Source organism: Oncorhynchus nerka, linkage group LG27 (genome assembly GCF_034236695.1).
Source record: "Oncorhynchus nerka isolate Pitt River linkage group LG27, Oner_Uvic_2.0, whole genome shotgun sequence".
NCBI lineage: Eukaryota > Metazoa > Chordata > Actinopteri > Salmoniformes > Salmonidae > Oncorhynchus > Oncorhynchus nerka.
In genome coordinates this window covers 70908813-70922445 of record NC_088422.1, presented here as the reverse complement: position 1 = coordinate 70922445, position 13633 = coordinate 70908813, and the positions used below count along the sequence as shown (strand labels likewise).

At 44.0% G+C, this 13633-nt stretch overlaps 1 protein-coding gene and 1 pseudogene across 1 annotated transcript in view; both read right to left on the bottom strand.

Annotated features, from left to right (window-relative positions):
• Nucleotides 1–13633, bottom strand: part of LOC115112270 (disintegrin and metalloproteinase domain-containing protein 10-like) — a 107401-nt gene that overhangs the window by 57024 nt on the left and 36744 nt on the right. The gene's annotated exons all lie outside the window — the stretch shown is intronic.
• Nucleotides 769–1288, bottom strand: LOC115112271 (sideroflexin-1-like; annotated as a pseudogene).

The following is a 13633-nucleotide window of genomic DNA, read 5'->3' as shown; positions in this document are numbered from 1 at the left end:
ACACGAAATTGGAGAAAAAAGGGGTAAATAAAACAAATAATAATATATATAAATAAATAACCCTGGTACTTGTAGACCCAAAAAAGGGATTTAATAGCGGGTCAGTCTATATTGTGCTCATAAACCAACTGTTGTATTTTTACTACAGACTACAGTTGAGCCAACTTGAGGGAGTGGATATCTATCTAGCAGATTAAATTAAACTATTTTCTAATTGCAAGTCATGAATGGTTTCAGTGCACACAGCTCAAAGTGTATGAGCTCAAACACAAGGGAAATAAACACACTTTTGGGAGAAAAATATATCTCTGGGGTCAAATACAAGGGGTGAAATGTATCTAGTTTAGGGTGATTTGAGAAGATTTGTCATTCAGTAACATTCAAAGCAGTCAGTAATTAAACACCCACATCCCAAATCCACATGGACGATAAACACACTAAAAACTAACCCAAATCAAACCATTGTCCGTTTGTCATAGCAATGTAAGATAACCGTCTGTCACACTACTCTCGCCTTGGCTGTGTCTCATTACTTCAAAGTAGCTTCCTCCCCTTGTCTCCTTTCCTTCATCTACAATGAGAAAAACTTTAATGGTAGGACTGAAACGCACCCCTCACCATCACCTCTCCCTAATCAAATCCAAAAGCCTAGAACAACAAATACTGTATAATATTCTCTTTGCCTTTCAGTTGCTCCCACTGAGCTGTAGTAGAGGGGTCCAGGCAGCAGAGGGGGCTAGTCTGTGGTGTGCATGTTATTGTGTGGTCCTAAAGGCCTTTGTTGAAGAAGACAGTAGACGTGTACGGACTGCTCTGTCGTATCCTCTCCTGAAGATCTGGCTCCAGGCTGCTCACTGCCATAGAACTCATATGTGGGAACAGGGCACAGCACAGAGGAGTGGCAAACACCAAACACAGACCCACCAGTACTGAGGCGTATAGGATTGGGAACCACTTCATGAAGGGCTTTCTTCCCCAGGTGTTTTCATTACCAAAGGGGGCACAGCCATAGCTGGCACAGCCATGCCAATCGTGGACTCCACCACCTGGATGATGCCTGACTTGGCAGCGGTGACGGACTCTCCTAACCAGTTCCCATTGGTCACTGGGATGCCGTATTTCAGCTCCCTCTGCCTCATGAAGGGGATGTTGATACAGTTGACAGCCGATACAGCAAAGAAGGGGCCGAACCGTCTCATGACGACTGGAAGGTGTTTGGCTAGAGTCCCAGGGCTGTGACGACAGCTCCTGTGCTTGCTCTGACGTATGCGGCAGACAGCTGATTATTAATGGGAACAATAACAAATCAATATGGCCTCATCATTTGAGCCATTTCCTCATAACTAGACAGACCTTTTTGCCAGGCATCGACCACGGTTCTTTCACAAGGATGAACACGGCAAGCTGGATAAAATATCTTTAGTATTACTGTAGAGGGTTTTACAGGGAAGCCTTACCTGAACAGCAGTAAGAATTTAAACTACTATGATGATAGTTGTCTGTGCAATGTTGATGACTCAGTTCACACAGTGATAAAACCTGGTGTGAAATGTTATTAAAAAAACTAAAAGTGAACATCTCTACATAGTGCAGGATAGTAGCATGAGCTCCAACACCACCACGGTCTCCCTCTACACCATCGTTCCCATGACTCCCAGGTCTCATGGATCACTGGCCTTTAGACAAACTACACTGATAAAGAGCAGATGCAATTACACTGTTCAGATTTATCCGTTTGAACTTGGTGTCATCGATGGAGCAGAGGCAGCTGGGATCAGACACCCATAAACCCTAGGAGTGTGTGATCAAACCAGGGATAAGTGCTGGGCTGCTGGGTACCAGAGACCCAATCCAACACACGGCCAGCCAGCCTGCCCTCAGCTGCTGCCAACTGGGATAACCTCAGACTGCAACTCCATAAGAGAGAGGCTCTCAGACTGCTGCAACTCTAATCCAATGTAGCAGTGACAATCCTCCAGGATTTCAGGAGGCTGTCAGAGGTCTCACAGGGCCCATGGCTGTCTGCACGCTGCAGCCTCGCAGGGATGGGTGAGAGAGAGGGTGGGAGGGAGGGAAGGAGACCATGATAGTGTGTGTAGAGGGCATAGTGTAGATATGTAGAAGACAGGGGGGACAAAGCGAGAGAAAGACACATTCAATTGACCCATGATAATAATCTCTCCACCCCAGTGAAAGTGAGGATCTGAGTTGTGAAAGCTGGTCTCAACCCTCTTGGCGAAACATACGGTGGAGTTTTCTGCACCCCTCTCAATGTTCAGCAGAGCTAGTTTTACAGGTAGTCAAGATGCACTACAAAGCCCGTCTTGTAGAAACATCAGTAACAACTGTCAACAACAGATGGATGTCATCTAAGTTCAGGAACTTTTTGCATGTAGAGCAACACCGGATAATGAAAGCGCTTATTTACAAAGGCTTGCCAAATTTGTGCTTTTTCAAACTCTCAAAAGTATAGGCTTACAATTTTGTTGATTAAAGAATAAAAACATTAGCTCGTGATTTATCCTCTTAAAAATAATATTGCTTACATTTACAAACAGCAGGGCTTGACATTAACTTTTTAAGCCACGTGTCCTTCGGACAAGTAGGACACATTTTTTTTACTTGTCCGAAAGTTTAAGAGAAAAATAAAATATGGTCGGTAACACTATTTTTACATCATTGTATGATGCAAGGAACCAATTTACAAAAAATACATTATCATTACCATATAGAATCAGACAAATATATTTTAGGCTAGGATACACTCTGCCTATTGTCTTCTTTCTGAAAATGTCTCAAAATACAACACTGCCCCTTTACGGCTCTCCTGGAGGACAGTTGACAACCCTTTAGGCTTCTGCTTGCTTCAGTTTGGCTGGCAGCTAGGCGAACCAAACACGTGTGCTGCATACAACCTTAAAAAAGACCTTCACTTGAAAAAGCGTCAATAATACTGTTTGTCCAGCGTGAGACGCCGTAGGCAGTATGCACTTCCACAAAATAGTCAGACGTAATCGAAGATACATTTTTATGTTTTTGCTAAGGAGATCTTAGTCTTGCAATTTTACATCTAAGATGTTTGGTGCAGTATTTCTCAAGTGAAAAATGTGCATGAAAGCGAGTTGTCTATCGTTGAGTGACAACAAACACTTAAATTGAAGAATCAACACTGTTGACCAATCACAGACGAAGGGGCGTAGACTTCGGCTTGCCTCGATTTGTTTGTGTGTACATGAACAGCCAGAAAAAACCTTGCCGAAGACCAAAACTAACAAACGTCATAATATATGCATGAACTGTTCCAAACGGGAAGCATGCGGACGCCTTCAGTAGCCTATAAAATATTGCAACATTACAATTAAATACTTTGTCTTTATAAAGTAATTCCCAGAGATCAAATGGCTAAGGTAGGCTACTCCAAAGCAAGGTAGCTAATTAAGGCATGTTTATCCATAACCTTAAGGCTCAAATATTCAGGTTTCTACTGACAGTATGTGAGTTTGTTAGAATAGTCTAACTATGTTTTTATGTTGTCATAATTACATCGCCAATGATGGCAATCCCAGCTCTCCCACGGTGTCAGATTGTATGCAGCATTGCTTTATTAACGCACCCCGTTCATCAATTGCGTGTCCGCCATTTGTGGAAGTGCCAACGCAATACAATTCCACTCCGATGAGCTCTGCAGAAATTGAGAGAACAGTGCGCAAAACATCGCATCCAGAGGACACTGATCCAATTCTGCTGAGTAATTGTTTGATATTGTGATGTGTGTGTGTTAACATTAAACCCTAAACAGACTCATTTTAAGTGTTTGACTTTGTGTTAATGTTTAAGAGCCACTTTGAGTCTTCCCATCAAGTTATCATACCAACACAGAACTTCACTGACTAAATGGTCACAGGGGGTTTCGACCTAGAAACTAAACATCTAAAACATAAATAAACAAAACGACTGAATACAGCATAACAAATCATCCTTCCTGCTGCTGGTTCTCAGGAAAGGTTCTGAACAACTTCCTGAGACGGTGTGGGCTGAGAGGAGCAGTACTGAGTACCACTAGCTGTGCACTAGAGGTCCACCTGAGAGAGACAAATGCTTGTTCTTGATCAAGCACCAAGCTCTCCTCACAACAGTCTGACCTCGCAGAGGGCTCATGGGAGCCATAAAGCATTGTGGGTAGCTGTGGCTGGCGTAGCGCTGCGTTCCATCTCTGCCACGCTCCGTCTAGGTTGGTATGATATCGTTAGTGCTCCATGAAACATTCATCCAAGGGCAGAGAAACTGGGTTTTCAACAGCCAAGACTATGAAAAACACAACCAGTACACATACACACACCAGTGTCCATGGCTAAACAAACAGGGCCGTGTTTCAGTGGTAGAGGAGGTTTTTATAACCAATAGAGGTGCAGTTAGACTAAGGGTAGCAGCTGACTGATAAATGATTCAGTGCCTGACTGGGCGTCTGACAGTCATACAGCTGTCCTCTCTGTATTCAGCACAGCCTCAAGCCCACAATCAGACCGCCAGTCAGTGGGACTGACTTTCACACTCCCTTATCTCCTGACCAAACACCTGGTAACAGACCAGGTAACTGGATAAAGGAAAGACTCCAAACTAACCAGGCATGAGATAATGCATTATCACACAGACAGGTATAGGCCCGAAGACAAGCACACAAATGAGAACCCACACCTACAAAACACTACAGGCTATACAGTGGGGCAAAAAAGTATTTAGTCAGCCACCAATTGTGCAAGTTCTCCCACTTAAAAAGATGAGGCCTGTAATTGTCATCATAGGTACACTTCAACTATGACAGACAAAATGAAGAAAAGAAAATCCAGAAAATCACATTGTAGGATTTTTTGCCAATTATGGTGGAAAATAAATATTTGGTCAATAACAAAAGTTTATCTCAATACTTTGTTATATACCCTTTGTTGGCAATGACAGAGGTCAAATGTTTTCTGTAAGTCTTCACAAGGTTTTCACACACTTGTTGGTATTTTGGCCCATTCCTCCATGCAGATCTCCTCTAGAGCAGTGATGTTTTGGGGCTGTTGCTGGGCAACACTGACTTTCAACTCCCTCCAAAGATTTTCTATGGGGTTGAGATCTGGAGACTGGCTAGGCCACTCCAGGACCTTGAAATGCTTCTTACGAAGCCACTCCTTCGTTGCCCGGGCGGTGTGTTTGGGATCATTGTCATGCTGAAAGACCCAGCCACGTTTCATCTTCAATGGCCTTGCTGATGGAAGGAGGTTTTCACTCAAAATCTCACGATACATGGCACCATTCATTCTTTCCTTTACACGGATCAGTCGTCCTGGTCCCTTTGCAGAAAAACAGCCCCAAAGCATGATGTTTCCACCCCCATGCTTCACAGTAGGTATGGTGTTCTTTGGATGCAACTCAGCATTCTTTGTCCTCCAAACACGACGAGTTCTATTTTGGTTTCATCTGACCATATGACATTCTCCCAATCTTCTTCTGGATCATCCGAATGCTCTCTAGCAAACTTCAGACAGGCCTGGACATATACTGGCTTAAGCAGGGGGACACGTCTGGCACTGCAGGATTTGAGTCCCTGGCGGCGTAGTGTGTTACTGATGGTAGGCTTTGTTACTTTGGTCCCAGCTCTCTGCAGGTCATTCACTAGGTCCCCCCGTGTGGTTCTGGGATTTTTGCTCACCGTTCTTGTGATCATTTTGACCCCACGGCATGAGATCTTGCTTGGAGCCCCAGATCGAGGGAGATTATCAGTGGTCTTGTGTGTCTTCCATTTCCTAATAATTGCTCCCACAGGTGATTTCTTCAAACCAAGCTGCTTACCTATTGCAGATTCAGTCTTCCCAGCCTGGTGCAGGTCTACAATTTTGTTTCTGGTGTCCTTTGACAGCTCTTTGGTCTTGGCCATAGTGGAGTTTGGAGTGTGACTGTTTGAGGTTGTGGACAGGTGTCTTTTATTCTGATAACAAGTTCAAACAGGTGCCATTAATACAGGTAACGAGTGGAGGACAGAGGAGCCTCTTAAAGAACAAGTTACAGGTCTGTGAGAGCCAGAAATCTTGCTTGTTTGTAGGTGACCAAATACTTATTTTCCACCATAATTTGCAAATAAATTCATAAAAAATCCTATAATGTGATTTTCTGGATTTTTTTTCTTCTCATTTTGTCTGTCATAGTTGAAGTGTACCTATGATGAAAATTATAGGCCTCTCTCATATTTTTAAGTGGGAGAACTTGCAAAATTGGTGGCTGACTAAATACTTTTTTGCCCCACTGTATACGCAGCAGCAGAATCGTCCATCCTTCTGGCCAATCCAGTCATGGCAGGCAGTTCACTGCAAGGCCAAACTCACCTTAGAGAGATTACAGTGGCAGGGTTCATGTTAGTTGACCTGTGGCATGGAGCTGAACATGTTAACCCCAGTCTGGGGTAGATAGATGAGCAGGACAATCACGCTGAACACACGCTCACTCACACAAACAAACAAACGGGCAACCTGGCTGAATGGTGGCCTGGAATAATTCATGTAGGGGGTTCCCCTCTGAGTCAGACCACTGGTGTGTTGACTGTTTGCGAGGTGACGTAAAGGTGTAAGGCCTCTCTCTGAACCATGCTGTCCTGTCCCCTTACTAAAAGGAATGCTCTACTGTAGCAGTTGTTTGTTTCAGTTAGCTAGGAACCTTTATTTGATCTCATGTCCTAGTGAGGTGAAATCTCTTCTAAGAGAGAAGCCGGTGCCCACTAATTCCCTTAGTCTCTCCCCTGGCACGGAACCCTTTTAGTATTCTGTACTGTCCCCTGGCACTGAACCCTTGGTGTATTCTGTACTGTACTGTCCCCTGGCACTGAACCCTTGGTGTATTCTGTACTGTACCCTGGCACTGAACCCTTGGTGTATTCTGTACTGTACCCTTGCACTGAACCCTTGGTGTATTCTGTACTGTACCCTGGCACTGAACCCTTGGTGTATTCTGTACTGTACCCTGGCACTGAACCCTTGGTGTATTCTGTACTGTACCCTGGCACTGAACCCTTGGTGTATTCTGTACTGTACCCTGGCATGTACACTACAAAGCCTCAGGATTGCCCTATCGGGTACCTTGATCTAGCTGCTCATAGTGTTGGAGTGGAAGGAGGGGAGTGGTAGTGATGTGAGTGTGGGCATACAAAACGGCTTTTCTGTGAAGAGCCTCATAATCAGACACCCCTGCCTTGGCTGTGACGGAGGCGGAGTAAGACTGCATGCTCAACACAATACAAAGGTCACACAGGGAGGAGGAAACAGTCAACAGTTCAATCTTCGCTTTTTATTTTTTTATTATACCTTTATTTAACCAGGTAGGCAAGTTGAGAACAAGTTCTTATTTAAAATTGCGACTTGGCCAAGATAAAGCAAAGCAGTTCGACACATACAACAACACAGAGTTACACATGGAGTAAAACAAACATTTTCAATAATACAGTAGAAAAATAAGTGTATATATACACAATGTGAGCAAGTGAGATGAGATAAGGGTGGTAAAGGCAAAAAAAGGCCATGGTGGCAAAGTAAATACAATATAGCAAGTAAAACACTGGAAAGGTTGATTTGTAGTGGAAGAATGTGCAAAGTAGAGATAGAAATAATGGGGTGCAAAGGAGCAAAATAAATAAATAAAGTAGGAAAAGAGGTAGTTGCTTGGGCTAAATTATAGATGGGCTATGTACAGGTGCAGTAATCTGTGAGCTGCTCTGACAGCTGGTGCTTAAAACTAGTGAGGGAGATAAGTGTTTCCAGTTTCAGAGATTTTTGTAGTTCGTTCCAGTCATTGGCAGCAGAGAACTGGAAGGAGAGGCGGCCAAAGTAAGAATTGGTTTTGGGGGTGACTAGAGAGATATACCTGCTGGAACGCGTGCTACGGGCGGGTGCTGCTATGGTGACCAGCGAGCTGAGATAAGGGGGTACTTTACCTAGCAGGGTCTTGTAGATGACCTGAAGCCAGTGGGTTTGGCGACGAGTTTGATGCGAGGGCCAGCCAATGAGAGCGTACAGGTCACAGTGGTGGGTAGTATATGGGGCTTTGGTGACAAAACGGATGGCACTGTGAATTTATTGAGTAGGGTATTGGAGGCTATTTTGTAAATTACATCGCCGAAGTCGAGGATTGGTAGGATGGTCAGTTTTACAAGGGTATGTTTGGCAGCATGAGTGAAGGAAGCCTTTTTGCGAAATAGGAAGCCAATTCTAGATTTAACTTTGGATTGGATATGTTTGATGTGAGTCTGGAAGGAGTTTACAGTCGAACCAGACACCTAGGTATTTGTAGTTGTCCACATATTCTAAGTCAGAGCCGTCCAGAGTAGTGATGTTGGACAGGTGCAGGCAGCAATCGGTTGAAGAGCATGCATTTAGTTTTACTTGTATTTAAGAGCAATTGGATGCCACGGAAGGAGAGTTGTATGGCATTGAAGCTCGTCTGGAGAGTTGTTAACACAGTGTCCAAAGAAGGGCCAGAAGTATACAGAATGGTGTCGTCTGCCTAGAGGTGGATCAGAGACGCACCAGCAGCAAGACCAACATCATTGATGTATACAGAGAAGAGAGTTGGTCCAAGAATTGAACCCTGTGGCACCCCCATAGAGACTGCCAGAGGCCCGTACAACAGACCCTCCGATTTGACACACTGAACTCTATCAGAGAAGTAGTTGGTGAACCAGGCGAGGCAATCATTTGAGAAACCAAGGCTGTCGAGTCTGCCGATGAGGATGTGGTGATTGACAGAGTCGAAAGCCTTGGCCAGGTCAATGAATACGGCTGCACAGTATTGTTTCTTATCGATGGCGGTTAAGATATCGTTTAGGACCTTGAGCGTGGCTGAGGTACACCCATGACCAGCTCTGAAACCAGATTGCATAGCGGAGAAGGTATGGTGGGATTCGAAATGGTCGGTAATCTGTTTGTTGACTTGGCTTTCGAAGACCTTAGAAAGGCAGGGTAGGATAGAGATAGGTCTGTAGCAGTTTGGGTCAAGAGTGTCCCCCCCTTTGAAGAGGGGTAGGACCGCAGGTGCTTTCCAATCTTTGGGAATCTCAGACGACACGAAAGAGAGGTTGAACAGGCTAGTAATAGGGGTGGCAACTATTTTGTCAGATAATTTTAGAAAGAAAGGGTCCAGATTGTCTAGCCCGGCTGATTTGTAGGGGTCCAGATTTTGCAGCTCTTTCAGAACATCAACTGACTGGATTTGGGAGAAGGACAAATGGGGAAGGCTTGGGCGAGTTACTGTGGGGGGTGCAGTGCTGTTGACCGGGGTAGGGGTAGCCAGGTGGAAAGCATGGCCAGCCGTAGAAAAATGCTTATTGAAATTCTCAATTATAGTGGATTTATCGGAGGTGACAGTGTTTCCTATCTTCAGTGCAGTGGGCAGCTGGGAGGAGGTGTTCTTATTCTCCATTGACTTTACAGTGTCCCTGAACTTCTTTGAGTTTGTGTTGCAGGAAGGAAATGTCTGCTTGAAAAAGCTAGCCTTGGCTTTTCTAACTGCCTTTGTATATTGGTTTCTAGCTTCCCTGAAAAGTTGCATATCACGGGGGCTGTTCGATGCTAATGCAGAGTGCCATAGGATGTTTTTGTGTTGGTTAAGGGCAGTCAGGTCTGGAGAGAACCAAGGGCTATATCTGTTCCTGGTTCTAAATGTCTTGAATGGGGCATGCTTTTTTAAGATGGTGAGGAAGGCATTTTAAACAAATAACCAGGCATCTTCTACTGACGGGATGAGATCAATATCCTTCCAGGATATCCCGGCCAGGTCGATTAGAAAGGCCTGCTCGATGAAGTGTTTCAGGGAGCGTTTGACAGTGATGAGTGGAGGTCGTTTGACCGCTGACCCATTACGGATGCAGGCAATGAGGCAGTGATCGCTGAGATCTTGGTTGAAAACAGCAGAGGTGTATTTAGAGGGCAAGTTGGTTAGGATGATATCCATGAGGGTGCCCGTGTTTATGGCTTTGGGGTGGTACCTGGTAGGTTCATTGATAATTTGTGTGAGATTTTTATTTATTTTATTTATTTCACCTTTATTTAACCAGGTAGGCAAGTTGAGAACAAGATTGAGAGCATCAAGCTTAGATTGTAGGATGGCTGGGGTGTTAAGCATGTTCCAGTTTAGGTCGCCTAGTAGCACGAGCTCTGAAGATAGATGGGGGGCAATCAGTTCACATATGGTGTCCAGAGCACAGCTGGGGGCAGATGGTGGTGTATAGCAGGCGGCAACGGTGAGAGACGTTTTTAGAGAGGTGGATTTTTAAAAGTAGAAGTTCAAATTGTTTGGGTACAGACCTGGATAGTAGGACAGTAGATTGCAACACTGCCCCCTTTGGTCGTTCTATCTCGTCTGAAAATGTTGTAGTTAGGGATGAAAATTTCAGAATTTTTGGTGGTCTTCCTAAGCCAGGATTCAGACACGGCTAGAACATCCGGGTTGGCAGAGTGTGCTAAAGCAGTGAATAAAACAAACTTAGGGAGGAGGAGGAGGCTTCTAATATTAACATGCATGAAACCAAGGCTTTTACGGTTACAGAAGTCATCAAAAGAGAGCGCCCAGAGAATAGGAGTGGAGCTAGGCACTGCAGGGCCTGGATTAACCTCTACATCACCAGAGGAACAGAGGAGGACTAGGATGAGGGTACGGCTAAAAGCTATGAGAATCGGTCGTCTAGAACAGAGAGTAAAAGGAGGTTTCTGGGGACTATAAAATAGCTTCAAGGTATAATGTACAGACAAAGGTATGGTAGGATGTGAATACAGTGGAGGTAAACCTAGGCATAGAGTGACAATGAGAGAGATATGGTCTCTAGAATCATCATTGAAACCAGGTGATGTCATCGCATGTGTGGGTGGTGGAACTGAAAGGTTGGATAAGGTATAATGAGCAGGGCTATAGGCTCTACAGTGAAATAAGCCAATAAACACTAACCAGCAATGGACAAGGCATATTGACATTAAGGAGAGGCATGCTTAGTCGAGTGATCATAAGGGTCCAGTGAGTATTGAGGTTGGTTGGGGTCACTGCGATTCAGACAGCTAGCTGGGCCATCGGTAGCAAGCTAGCATAGGATGGAGGTCTGTTATTAGCCACCTCGTGCGTTTCCGTCAGTAGATTAGTGGGGTTCCGTGTGGTTAGAGGGGATCAATCCAATTGGCAAAATAGATATAGTTATAGTGACCCAAGAAAAATTGTCCGATAGCTGTCTTATCTCCTGCTATCTGAATAGATCTAACGATTAGCTGGCTGCTGATGGGCGTTCAGGTAATGTCGCAACGGAGGGGCCAGTTGTATAACTCCCTCGGGCAGATAACATCGGTAGTCCAGTTGTGAAGGCCCGGTGGGGCTCTGCATTGGCAGTAAAACGGGTCCGAATAGGTGATTGTAGCCCAGGAGTGACTGATGGAACTCTTCAGCTGGCAAGCTCCAGAATAATTGACAGTTCTACCACAAGTCTGCACTCGTTCACACTGGATGTGAAAAGAAACAGACTGGTATAAGTCCATTTAAGTACATTTGGTAGAAGCTCCCTCCAGCTCATGCTAGATAGAGAAAAATTGGGGGTGGGGTATGGAGGCTGAATGCCGCCCTTGGTGTGCTTGCTCAGACGTCACATGTTCTCAGTCATAAGGGCGGTGCTCAACGGCTGGAACGGAGATCTGAAAATATCTCAGAACTATCCAATCCAATCATTCAATCATTCCACTACTATTATTGGAATGCCGGTAATTCAGGGAAATGTTAGATGGACTGCCCAAAAAGGGTGAATGAATAAAGACGTCTACTGTTGTGCACCATCCTCTCAATCATTTTTCTTCACAACAGACACTCACCTGGCCTGTTAACTTCTTATGGCTGGGGGCAGTATTGAGTAGCTTGGATGAATAAGATGCCCAGAGGTGCCCAGAGTAAACTGCCTGCTACTCAGTCCCAGTTGCTAATATATGCATATTATTAGTATATTTGGATAGAAAACTCTGAAGTTTCTAAAACTGTTTGAATGATGTCTGTGAGTATAACAGAACTCATATGGCAGGCAAAAACCTGATAAAAAAATCCAACCAGGAAGTGGGAAATCTGAGGTTGGTTGTTTTTCAACTCATTCCCTATTGAAGATAGTAGGATATTGGTCATGTTGCACTTCCTATTGCTTCCACTAGATGTCAACAGTCTTTAGAACCTTGTTTGATGCTTCTACTGTGAAGTGGGGCAGAATGAGAGGGGAATGAGTCAGGGCTCTCCCAGAATGCCTTGAGCTCGTGATGCTCGTTCACGTGAGAGTTAGCTTGCGTTCCATTGCATTTCTGAAGACAAAGGAATTGTCCGGTTGGAACATTATTTAAGATTTATGTTAAAAACATCCTAAAGATTGATTCTATACATCGATTCTATACATCGTTTGACATGTTTCTACAGACTGTAACGGAACTTTTTGACATTGTCTGCTCCGAGTGAACGCGCTTTTGGATTAGTTTCCAAAACACGCTAACAAAAGTAGCTATTTGGACATAATCTACATTATCAAACAAAACAAACATTTATTGTGGAACTGGGATTCCTGGGAGTGCATTCTGATGAAGATCAAAGGTAAGTGAATATTTAATGTTATTTCTGACTTCTGTTGACTGCACAATATGGCGGATATCTTTTTGGCTTTTTTAAAAATCTGACACAGCGGTTGCATTAAGGAGCAGTGTATCTATAATTCCATGCACAACACTTGTATCTTTTATCAATGTTTATTATGAGTATTTCTGTAAATTGATGTGGCTCTCTGCAAAATCACCAGATGTTTTTGGAACTACTGAACATAACGTACCAGAGATTTTTTGATATAAATATGAACTTTATCGAACAAAACATACATGTATTGTGTAACATGAAGTCCTATGAGTGACATCTGATGAAGATCAAAGGTTAGTGATTAATTCTCTCTCTATTTCTGATTTTTGTGACTACTCTCTTTGGCTGGAAAAATGGCTGTGTTTTTCTGTTTCTTGGCTCTGACCTAACAATCGTTTGTGGTGCTTTCGCCGTAAAGCCTATTTGAAATTGGACACTGTGGTGGGATTAACAAGAAATGCATCTTTAAAATGGTGTGAAATACTTGTATGGCTGATGAATTTGAATTATGAGATGTCTGTTTTGAATTTGGCGCCCTACACTTTCACTGGCTGTTGTCATATCGATCCCATTAGCAGGATCTCAGTCCTAAGAAGTTTTAAACCACTTGATGTATCACACTACACTCCAGGATGAGACAGAAAACTGGTGAAGACATCCCAGCAGAAAGCAAAGGGCTTGCAGAAAAGACATGGCTGAGGAAAACGTTCACATGAAGTTAACGTTAGCTGTGACTGCCTCCCACACAAGCAGCTCCTGCTGTTTCCATAGGGCTAATAATGTCATGACGCAGAGTGTAAGCAGTACAGTAGGGGGTATTCTGATCAGTCCCCCACAAAAAACCTTCAGAAGACAGTGGTGAAGAAAGAAGGAAGGAATGTGTTGAAAAATGACGGCTCCTGGGATAGATTATTTTTAGGTCTCACAGCACCCTTTCACACACACAGCAGGCCACGGAGAAGGAGAAAGAGAG